The 12,482-nt window shown below is 47.4% G+C and overlaps 1 protein-coding gene across 1 annotated transcript in view; it reads right to left on the bottom strand.

The window, feature by feature from the left end:
• Alk (ALK receptor tyrosine kinase) overlaps positions 1 to 12,482 on the bottom strand; it is a 700,602-nt gene that overhangs the window by 144,605 nt on the left and 543,515 nt on the right. The gene's annotated exons all lie outside the window — the stretch shown is intronic.

The following is a 12,482-nucleotide window of genomic DNA, read 5'->3' on the forward strand; positions in this document are numbered from 1 at the left end:
CTCCAACGATGATATGCAAACTCAGGGCTTTGGAGGAAATAAACTTAAGTATTTCTGTATTCTCATTAAAAAAAAAGATTTGAGGAGTTGGGTGTGGTGGCACCTATCTACAGTACCACCACTTGGCAGCCTGAAGAGGAAGGATCATTGCCAGTTTGAAGCCATTCTGAATACACAGTGAGTTCATGAACAGCCTGAGTTGCATAGTGAAAGTCTAAAACCCAAACCAAAGTGGACAAACAACCCCAAAGGAAAAAAAATCCCCCAAATAAATTGTGGTGACTTACAGTCGCTACTTAGAGCATAACTCTAGAAATAAACAAACCAGGGTGAAATAAGAATGATGTTATAGCACAAAGTATCCTCAGATTTCTACGTAATAACTAAAATTTGTATGTTTTTGTGCTTTCTAGAAGCCAAAACGAAAAGGAAGAAAGAGATTAATTATAAGGTTAATTATAATTAATTAATTATGAGGTTCAAAGTTCTCATAGTAAATGTTATTTCAGGCACTGGACATTGGCTGGAAACACTCTGAGTGTTCACACATGCTATAGTTGAGAACACTTCACCTCCCTCTGTAAAATCAACATAATAGCATGTCTATCTAGCCATTTCTTTATGTATGTACGTATGTATATATGTATGTATGTATGTATGCCTGCATGTATGCATGAATGAGTGCATGTGTGTGCGCATGTGTGAAAGTAAGTATGGATGCTCTGAAATTTATGATGGAGTTATATCCTGATAAACCCACCAGAAACTGAACACGTCTGTGGTGGTTGAATGCTTAGTCATCAGGGAGTGACACTACTTGAGAAAGATCAAGAGGAGTGGCTTTCTTGGAGGAAGTGTGTCACTGGGGGTGGGCTTTGAGGTTTCAAAAGCCCACATTAGGCCCAGTGTTACTCTCTCTGCTTGCAGATCAGGGTTTAGCTCTCAGCTACTTTTCTTGTACTAAGCCTGCCTGCTGCCACGTTCCCTGACATGCTGATAATGGATTAAACCTCTGAAACTGCAAGCAAGACCACAATTGAATGCTTTCTTTTATAGTAATTGCCTTGGTCACGCTGTCTCTTCATAGCAAGAGAACAGTGACTAAGACAACGTCATAAGCTGACACTGCATTGAATGCAAGGAACCTACCAAACACCACAGCTTCCGGCACTGTGCACTCTGGGCATCAGGGCTTCTCCACGGATGGTGTGGCTGACTGGGGGCTGTGGTTTTCTGCCCAGCACCACAAGAGAAATAGCACCATGTACCAGTAGCCCATCAAAAGAACAAAATCCAAAATTCATAGTACAGTTCCCACTGAATGTCATTTCGTTTTCTGTATATTTAAAAGGCTGAAAAAAATCATTAAGTTGAAGTGTTATAAGCCGGGGACCATCTGTGCTGCTGGGGAGAATGTGAAGTCTCGTAGCATTCCTAGCAAAGGTTGGCAACACATTTGAAGAACCTTACAAACTCATTCAGACCCGTAGACTTCAGAGTTCCACAGCTAGGAAGTGACATCTGAGGTACCAGAGCTACACAGATATTTAGACCCAAAGTTACTCATCACAGATAAGAGTACTGTGGAGCTAAAGATGAAGTGCCTAGAAGTTCAATGACATTGAGATGGTTGTAATAGCTGGCACACCTAGAACACGTGGGAAAAAATTAATGACCCATTCATGGAAAAATAAAACAAAACCCAAAGCAAGACAGACACCAAATGAAAAGCCAACGTTCCCATATGCAAGACTGTCAGAGAAGCATGTCAGAGCCCATTTTTATATACAATGAAAAGCTGGAGAGAATATATTAAATTGTTAAGCCTAGTCACTGCTGAGCTGGGGGCTGATGAATGTATCGAATTTTCTTTCTTATCCTTGCCGGATTTATGTGCTCTATAATGAGAATTACGACTTTTGTAACCTGAAAAAATGAAGTAAGACTACTCAGAAGGTAGAAGAAAGCCGATTTGTTTTCTGTCTCCTTTTTAGACTGAAGTTTACATTCTAAAGACATCAGGTTGGCCCTACGTCTCTATTCACAAAAGTCTTCAAAGCGTTTTCATGTCCAGTTTCTCAGTATCTCTCCAGGCGACAGGCAGGATGAAGACTGGATCCATCTTTAGAGGAGAAAAGTGATCTAGAAAGGAATCATTTGAGTGGGCTCTCTGTAGAGATTCCCTATTCACACCCCTGACCCACGCCTGAGTGGATCCTGCAGAATCAAAGTTGGCATGAGTGAGCTCACCCAAGGGTGGCTCTTACCCAGGGATGGTCTACTGTGCTCTTGGCGCTTATCTGAGCCACCACACATCCCTGAACAATCACAGTGCCGGAGAGGGTTCTTTAAATCACAGTGTAGATGGGTACTTCTGACAGCGCCACAAATCGCTACTTCACACTACAGGGGATCTCAACATCCGATTTCCTTTGACAGTTAAATTAACAAATCAACTAAGCAGTATGTTTTATGCCCTGTCTTATGCTAGATGTAGTGTGTTCCAGGCACAACACAGTGAGGGGGAAGAGTAAATGTACTGGCTGAGGGGTAAACTGTAAGCTGTCCCCGGCGTTCTTTCCACGGTGTGAAGCAATCCCCGTGCCCATCTGTCAGAGCTCTCAACTGGGAAGACACAGCGCAGGGAGGCTGACCTCCACAGGCGGCTCCCAAGAGCCGGCCACTCAGCACTACGATTCCAGGCCCTTTGTTCCAATCAGTGGGACCATTTCACTCCTAATTTCTTGCCCCAATGGTCCTCATCTGCTACCCTGACCTCACTTGTCTTCCTCGAGGAGATAATAAAGATCTTCATTTGCACAGCACCCTCTAGAATCTGAGGCCGAACACCATAAATGGTTCCATTTAATCCTGACAACAACCCGGCAGCTTGGGACTGCCAAGGTCATTTTACAGAGGAGGAGGCTGGCTCAAGGTCAGCTTCACGATGGAGGGTAGTGAGAACCTGGTAGCCATGCCGCCAGCTCAATGTTCTTTCTAGAATATTCTCAGGGTGGAGTCTTCAGCCCTGTTTATGATGAGGGACCATGCCCACACCCTAATTTCTTGTAGCTTCTCCGTGCTTAGAGTTTTTTTTTTTTTTTTTCTTTCTGAAAGTTAGAAATACTGACCAGCAGGGCAATTCCCAGCCAGCTGTGCCCACCCTCTCCCAATCTGAATCCTTGAAACAACAAACTCAGCTTCTGCAGCTCCACATAAGTGGTGTTCTATCACGGTTTCCTCTTTTGTCTGCTTATTGCCTTGGTGTGATATTCACAAGTGTTCTGCCTTTTGATGGGTTAACGGCTTTAGGGAAGATGGCGGGGCGGGTGATGCTTACAGCAAAGTTACAGGCACATACATACATACTCGTGTATGTGTGTGCACACGCACACACACTGATGCAGGGCACACACACACTCTCCACGATCTGCTCGAAAACAGTTCTCACTAGACTTGTCCTTGGGGATACGGAAGGACATAGTCTATTCCAGGGATCCTCCAGAGCAACTTGAGCTCTGAAGAGCCCCACCAAAATGTCCAGAATTCCCTGGGCTGAGGTCCTTGGATGGTCACAGAACAATTAGCACGACAACCCAAACCCCCATGACTTTCCAGAGCACAGGCAATAGTATGGTCCAGACCCCCCACACCACCTGACCTCAGGTCTCTGCTAGTCGTTCCTTTCTCTGCCTGCAGAGCCTGTCCCATCAATCCCATTACCTGCATGGTAGTTCCTGCTCATCCCTTGCCAGTCTCCAGCTCCCATGTGGATTTGATTGATTCCTGTTGACTTTGACCAGTACTGTGTATCTCTCCAAATCCTTCCCACCCATAGGGGTTGTAGCTTGGTAACAACTACTTTCCTTCCTCCAGGCTCTACTGACGTCCCTCTGAGAAGGAGCCAGCTGGAAATGGTGGAGTGTTTCTCCATGCTGCATAGGGCTACGGAGAAAAATGACGCCCAACTTGGTCTCTGATCCTAAGGTTCTCAAATCATGATGCCAGGGTGCCAGACGAGACTGAGCTCAGCTGCTTGCTCCTGTTCGCGTTGGAACTATTAACTGGCCTGAAGCTGCCCACCATGAGCAGAGCAGTTCTCCTTGCTCAGCAATGAGAGTTAGAGGCTTTTCTAGGAGCATTTTGGGAGACCGCCCAAGGTAACCACTTGGTTTGCTGAGGGTAGGGTGCGAGTGGGGAGGGGGTGATGAAGCTGGTGTTCTGAGTTTCTGGCAGCAGCCTGAAGCTGAAACTTGGATACTGTACTTGGAGGAAGAAGGGAGATTTAGATTCAAACCTGAGCACAGCATCTGGGAAACCCACTTCTTTTTACTTCTTATTGATTTTAAGAGAACTTGATACGTGGTCCCAGCTGCTTCTATGATGCATAGGCTACCTGGGTGGAGGGGTGGGAGGATGTGGAGGTAAAAGGCAGAGACAGCAATCTAGTAGCCTCTCAGGCTCCAGCCTGGAACAAATGACTGCTCTGTAAGTGTGCTGCCACAGAGCTGACCCCTCCGCCTTCCGTCCTCTGTAAGCCCTGGGTAACCTTTGCTCTTGTATTTGTGTTTCCACACTTTGACATACATCAGCATCATGCTTCTTAAACACCCACAATTTCTAATTCAGTAGTTTAGAGTAGAGTCTTGTCATTGCATTTCTAAAACTATGTAGTTTCTGGTGCTGCTGGCCCTTGGCCTACACCTTGAGCACTTTCACTGTGTGGATTTTTGCTCTAAGGGGCAGCCCCTGGGGTATGTCCTGTCTCCTCACAGCCTTTCCCATGAACTTGAAGTGGGCTGGTACCCAAGAATAATGGAAAATTTGGGCATGATAGAGTTGCTTTCCTTTTCAGAGGAGGCATCATCTGTGTGGCAGGTTGGGGAGGAGTTAGGAGAGTCACACAATTCTTCTCCCATGCCACTGAATCCAAGTGTCTCCATCTCTCAGAAGCTGACTTGGCATACTCTATCCGGCCAGATGGTCCCCCAGGGTGGTCCATCTGCGTCTGCTTATGAAAATGAATGAACTGTGTCTGTAAAATGCTGGCATCTCCCTAGGGAGGGCATCTTCCCACAATTACTGTAATAATAAATGCACTCTGTTCATATGCTGTGCCCTGCGTCCTCTTGGCACCCGTGGACCTTAGCTCATGGTGGCTCCGCACCAAATTGGACCATCAGGTCAGTTGAAAGCAAGGTTACAAGGTGGCCGTATGTCAATAATACAGTTTATATTCTAAACATGGAAGCTCTGAGACAACAATTTACAAAGTTGGCTAGGCCATCTCAGTTACCTGATGAGTCACAGAACCATGACAGGACAGTGGCGCTTCATAGGAGAGTCATAGCTCTAAAGGCTCACATGGTACGTGACATAGCTTCTGACACATATGAACTGCCATCTTTGCGATAGTCCTGTAAAACTGTCAATGTCAATCCAGTGAGAACTTGGGGTCTTTTCCCGACCATGGAGAGCAGCGGTTCTCAACCTTCCTAATGCTGCGACCCTTTAATACCGTTCCTCACATCATGCTTGACCCCCAGCCATCAAATTATTTCCTTGCTACTTCATAACTGTAACTTTGCTCCTGTTAAGAATCGTAAGATAGGTATCTGATATTTAGGATATCTGATATGCGAGCGACCCACAGGTTGAGAACTGCTGAAGAAGAAGGAACTTCCGGCAGGTGGTTTACCCTATGGCAGTCTCATTTATTCACATGTATAATGGACTAATAAGAGACCCTTATTCTGCAGTCCTTTGTGAAGAGCCAGTGAGACTGTCTCTCAAGCTCGTCGTGCTTGACAAAGATTTTCTGAACACTGGCTGCTTTTCAGTCTCTGCTCCCTGTTGAAATGGGCTATAGGACTGTGTCTCCACAGCATGCTAGGACGGCAGAGTCGGCCCTTCTTAGGGGCCTTGCTGGGTTCTAATTACCAAGAAGCAGCGGCATTCTTGGCTTGCGGTGCAGCCTTCCTGTTTGTTCTTGACCCTGCTCCGGCTTGAGGTCTTGACAATGGGCCTCAGCCTGCGCTTTGGCCTCTGTTTGTTTGTGGCCTCACCCAGGGAATGTCATTCCAAACTTGTTTAGGATTGGTGCCTTCTACGTTGAGATTCATGGGGCAACATGGGCTTAATAGTCCATTACAAATCACAGTGGGGAAATCAGAGTGTATTATACTAAGGCAATTGGCACAGCATCTTTCAGGGTAGGGGGCAGTGGCTGAGGGGAGGAGTTTGTTTAGACACAAATCAGCTTCAGATCCAGGAAGCAGAACTCTTCTGCCCCTACACTGTTTCAGACTCTCAGCACAAAAATAAATGCGTAGCACTGTCCTTGGCCAGTGGCCTCTTCCTTTATAATTTCAGCTCCCGGGAAGCACCTTGCATGTGACATAAAGAAGTAGACAGGTGATGATTGACTGAGAGGAAGTGTGTGATCATGGAGAGGTCTAAGACACTGCTTTCCACACTCAGCATAGAGGATATGCTGTGCTAAGAGAAGGCTGTGTGGTGTTTACACTGTAACTTATAGGAAGGCTCCAGGCTTCCCAAGGAGAACCAGCATCAGCCTGAAAGAGCTATGCCACACATGTGTGGCTCCACTCCTCAGTGCTGCGTGCCAAATGAGAATGGCCTCAGAGCAGCAGCAGGCTGCTGTAGCTGGAGAGAGAATCTAGTGGTCCCTTGGTGGTATGTCGATTGCGGATAGGAGATGGGCAGATGTGGAGATCCTAGGAAGTAGATCCTTTCACTGAGCTAACGTCGGAGCTAGCTGGCCCTGTAGAGGGGGCAGTGGGTTGGTCTGGTCTTGCTGGACATTGCTGACTGACCAAGAACACTTTCAGCTTCTTCACGGTACTATGTTTCTGGACATCATTCCCAGTCCCTGCTCCAGAATAAACTCAGCAACCTGCTCAGTACCAGGCCCTGTGCTGGTCACTTTGGACACTCTGTCCTCTCATCGGTGAGTAAATATTGTTATTGTTAACAATGCCAATAGACACACCTAGAGAGGCCCCTTCACATTTGAGTCTAAGTGAACTTGCTGTGCAGGTATCTCCTGTGGCAAGGTATTGGCCCTGGAACTGTTTCTGGTGCTTCCTGAAGATGTGATCTCACGGCTGAAGGAACAGGAGGCTATGAATTCTGTCTTTCGGGAACTCATATCACTCCTGGAAAAACTGAAGCTTCCAAGAGGTCCTGCCCTGAAGATATTTGATCAAAATTAAAAAAAAAAAAACCAATAGTCCATATACATATTTGAACATGATGGTTTTTTTTTTTTTCCATCCTAGCAGCGTTGGGAGATAGTTACAACATGCTTTTCACCCAACAAATGGAATTATTAAAGACAGATGAGGATCGTGTTTTCTCCTTGGGGCTTTTCTATTTTTGTGGGAGCCAAGAGATGTAACAGCGAAGGAGAGCTGCCTGGAAGCTTAGGGGAGAGACCCCCTCTTCCTGAAGTCTGTGAATGCGTCCTGGGGTCACCTTGTAATGGCAGGGAGGATGCCAGGGCCCCCAGACACAGCACCTGCCATGTTCCTGCCTCTCTGGGTCATTTGTGCACCAGGCTTTCCTGTTTTCTCTTACCACAGTCAGCCAAATTCCAGGCTGGTCACAAACTGAGCCTGGTGTGGCCTGGCCTGAAGGGCCACCAAGAACAATCATATTCTCCACTAGAGAAATCTGATCAAATTACAGAGAGACTTGATTTATGGTGACAGTTACAGCTGAGAAGTCCTGAAGCGAAGCCAGGCTGGGGAAGTTCAGGGGGCAGATGTAATTTGGTTAGCTCAATGGGCGTGGCTTGAGATAGGAAAGCAGCTACTTACACCTAAAGCAGAGGGTTCTAGTTGGACAAAGGGCCAAAGAAAAGAGTGTCACTTCACTGGGGGATGAGCTATAAGGAGAGCAGAATGTGGGTATTCAAGGCTTATTAGGTTTAAGTCAGAGGAAGCCAGGTGCTGTGCCAGCGTGTGGGCCGTCCTGAGCACACCAAGTGTGGTGTTACAGACAAGCCAGGGGGCTGCAGTCAGTTCTGGTTCTAGGTGTATCCCTCCCTGTCGGTTTCATACCCTCGCTTCCATTGCTCAACTGGAGAAGCAATGACTGCAGGGAAGAGCAAGTGAGATGCCAAGACTGAAAGCCTTTGGTGAGTGCAACAGTCATTAGCCAATAAAAATATAGTAAAGAGGAGAGACGGTGATGTACTCAAAAGCTGGAGGTGGGGGTCAGATGAATTTGGGGAAGCTAAAGGAGTCAGTTTCCAGCTGCCGAGGACCACGTGGCCATGCTGTGGAGCCTCTGCTTCCGGCTCTCTCCAGCCTGGCTCTCCTATAGCATACCTGTAATACTACTTACTTCTGAGTACCCCAAAGCAAAGCACGGAGGACAGAATCTCACAGCCCTGGAGGCTTTTGAAGATTCAGCAGTAGCCAGTTTTCTCACTTGGTAGATGGAAAAGCTGAGGTGCAGAGGGATGATGTGATGGGATGTTGATTAACTGATGGCCAGTGAATCAGCTCCCACTGCATAAAGTGATAGGCCCTGGGACACCTATGTAGCGATGGGAAAGGAAGAAGAGGCCACTGGGTTGAGACTCTTGGGATAGTTAGGAATAAGAGGGTGTGTGGGAAGTGAGGGTCCAACAGCACATGCAGCAAAGGAGGAGGAGTCTGTCAAGGGACAAAGAACAGCAGGGACCAGGGCAGGAGGGCATTGGCTGGGGCCTCTTCTTCTCCATCACAGCTGGCTCAGGGATATCCCAGCTGCAGCTCATTCTGTGGTCATCTGTACAGTGTGTACCCCGCCTCTGCTCTCATCAGTACCAAGGGCAAATGAAAATTTATTTGGCCATGTCTTCATTTCAGTGAAGAGAAATCTGAGGTCCAGAGGCAAAAAGAGATGCTAGTAGCTGACTTGGGCCTAGGTCAACGTTGCCCAAGTTTTACCTTGATTACTCCATCCCTCGATCGCTAACTCTTTGACCAAGCCTTGCCTGTGCTGAGGAACCACAGGGCCAGCTGAGAGCCATTACAGGGAAAGGAGAAGCTTTGGGGTTGTTTTGTTTCATCTATCAACCATCTTCTTCTTCGTTTTCTTTTCTTTTCTTTTTTTTTTTTTTTTTTGAGACAGTATTTCTCTAAGTAGCCTTGGCTGTCCCGGACTCACTTTGTGGAGCAGGCTGGCCTCAAACTCACAGAGCTCTGCTTTCCTTTTGCCTTCCCGAGTGCTGGAATCACAGGCATGTACCACCGCGCCCGGCTAACCATCAACTTCTTATTTTTCATCTGTATTTACATTTGCAATGACTCCAGTTTTCAAGGAAGAGAGGTAATAACAAGATCACATAGAAAATCCCTCTCTGGAATTGTCCAGCCCAAGGACACAGAGCTCTGACAGCTTTGCTTAGAATGAGTGTGGTACCATGCCCGCACAGCAAATCTCCTGTGTCTCGAGAGCAGAGAGCAGGGCTATTACTAGGTGGTGTCAGAGCACCAGCCTGCTCCTATTCACCTGCCTACTGGGAGAGGTGTTTTGTCTATTACATACTTGTGTTGAGCTGTAAATGACCTGGAGGCGGTGTGTTGAGTTTCACTATTTTCTGGTGGAGAAGGTCGTGGCAGAATGAGAGTGTAAAGGAGAATGTATGTATTGAGGGTTTCCTATTAGGAAAAGCCAGCTGGAATTGTCGACACTGGACCATTTTGGTCCTATAAAAAAGCAATTTCATGTGAGTCAGCCTAGGGCATTCCCACTCTGCGCTGAATTCTTCAAAGGCATTCCACAGGGAAACCCTGGTGCTTCTTTTTGCCTGCTTGGGTTTCTTTTGAAACCCAAAAGAATGAAGACTGATGTTTCCAATAAAAAGAAGCCATCTTGACCCCTGAATAGGGGAGAACTTCAACTCTGACCCTGAGCCATTTCTTTTTCTATCCTTGAATGCTGTGTATGGCCTTCAAGGTGGTCTCCTATGCTGGCCAGCCACTAGGTCTTTTTGAATTTGACTTCTGAGTGTATCGAAAGCCACAGAGCTCAGAGTTGTTTTCTAGGGAGGGTAGATGGTCCAGAGAGGCCTGCCCTAGTGTGTTCTCCATTTTGGATCCTAGTGACCCTGTCCCATTAGCCCTTCTGTATTTTGTGTCCCTTTCTGTCTGGGGTCACAGAGTGGCTCTTTTGTGGGCTGGCCAACAATGACCTGTGATTTTTTTCCTGTGGCTTAAAGCCTGATTTGGGCCAATCTGGGGCTTGTTTTTAGTATTTGAGACCAAGACAGGGCTGACCCAGTGTGAGAGCTGAACTGAATTGCTGGGTAGATCTGAGTGCTCTTCCCGGCCAGAATCCAGCTGACTCTAGAAGAATCCCATCAGAGTGGAGCAGGGACCGCTCCCAAACTGAAGCTGGGATGAAGTGCATGGGAGACGCCATTTGTCCTCCAGCCTGACTTCTCACTTCCCTGGGTCTCCATTTGGAGACAGAAGCGGAACCCCAGAAGCCTTTGTTACTTCTTGCCCATCAGTCACGCCACCTCTCCTCCTGAGGCGTGCGACACCACACTGGCTTTGTCTGAAGCTTTCCGGCTCCCATTTGAGGCTATGAATACCTTGCAATACACCCACCTTTCTTCACAATAATGGGAGCAGATACCTAGCACCAGCCCTACCAATGGACTGGTTTCTTAGGCCTCTGTCAAGCTTGTAGGTAATGTTCCATTTCTCAGATGACTAAAACTCAAGCCTCTTCCATGTATGGAGCTGCTGAAGAGAGCAGTCGCCTGATCCCAGGGCCCCCGAAAATAAGAAATCCCAATACCCACCTGTTTAGAAGGAGAAACAAAGTCATACGGCACTGACCCAAAGCTTGTCCTTGAATCCCTATACCAATGCTGCTCCTATTGAACCTCTTGGGATTTCCAGGTGCTTTCTCCAGCTGAATTCTTGAAGCTTATCCTGGGCTAGGCTCCCCACAACACCCCTCCCACTGTAACACACAGGCACAATACTAATCCTTGATAAGTTTCTGCTATGCATGGCCTTCTGGCACTGTCCCATCCCTCAGCAGAGGCATGCTGCCCAATGGGCCCTAGCAGCAACTGAGTGGCTGTACTGGAAGGGAGGGCCCGCTAGTGCCAGGAGGCACTTGTGCTGATTCAATCTCAGCTAATTAAGAGTCACTGAGCTGTTAGACGCATGGCCATTTGGATTAGCCATTAAAACCCATGACTGTGAGCTTCCCGATGTCTTTCCCTTTTGCTCTACTCTGTTCATTCCCTTATATGTATCTGACATTGTGGGGAGCATAGCTCTGAAGTCTGGGGTATCCTGAGAAAGATCAACAAAGCCAGACCTGGGCAGGTCTCCAAGATTCTCTGGCTTCTGTACCAGGCTCTTCAGGGTCTTAAGGCCAGAGATGATGTCCTGGAACCAACTGTGTCATCTCTTCCCAGTTCCATGCTCAGTGACCCCATGGTGCCTTCTCATAATTGGCCACCATGGGAGCATTTATATAATGGCAATTGGCAAATAATAAAATCAAGGCTCTCACCCCTGCCACCCTGAAGAGCCACTTGCTAAACATTTGCCAGCACACACTGCCAAGGCCTCTGAGGAGCCACAGAAGCCTCCATGAGGCTTGCTGGTAGAGGCTGAATAATAAGGAGCACAGTTTCTCTCCTTCTTTCCCATCCTGAGGCCACTTGGGCAGCTCTGTACTGTTCCCACAGAACTACGGCAGTTTATTGCGCATGAAACATGGGCTGGCATTGCCCTGAGGCTTTAGGTATTACTTCCTTTCAGGTCCTTATAGTCACAAGAACAGAGGGCACCACTACCCGCCTCTTTACAGAGAAGGAAAACAAAGCCCACGGAGGTCTTGGAATTCATCCCATACCATACGGCTGATGTGGGTGGTTGTCAGGGTTGGAGTTCGAGCTGTGTGACACTCAACCCACGCTCCTGATCTCTCTGCTGACCTGCTTTGTGACATCAGACTTACTCCATAAAAAAATTTCCTGCATCTGCGGATCAGGCTGAATCAGTAAAGTGCTTTCTAGCAAGCATGGGGCACCTGTGTAAAAGCCTGCTGCGGTGACGTGGGTCTGTGATTCTAGGCAGGGACAGCGGGCCTTGTTGAACCGGCGAGTTCTGGCTTCAGTGAAAAGCTCTGTCAGAGAAGGTAAGGGAGAGACCTGTTTGAAGAAGACATGTATTGCTGACCTCTAGCCTCCACACACACCTGTGTGCATGCGCCTAGATGCATACCTACAACATGCTCACACATGTGCGCACACACACACACACACACACACCAGCACACATACACACAAGCACACTTCCCCAATAAAGATTTTAGAAAAGTAACATTGTCACTAAAGTAGTAGTGGAGGGACTAGAGGGCTCTTCTGCCTCTGGCTGCCCCTGGCTCTGACACTTGGACAAGTTGCTCACTCACAGGTGACTCAGTTGGTAAGTGAC

Source organism: Psammomys obesus, unplaced genomic scaffold (assembly GCF_907164565.1).
Source record: "Psammomys obesus unplaced genomic scaffold, mPsaObe1.curated_primary_1811, whole genome shotgun sequence".
In the NCBI taxonomy this organism is placed as follows: Eukaryota; Metazoa; Chordata; class Mammalia; order Rodentia; family Muridae; genus Psammomys; species Psammomys obesus.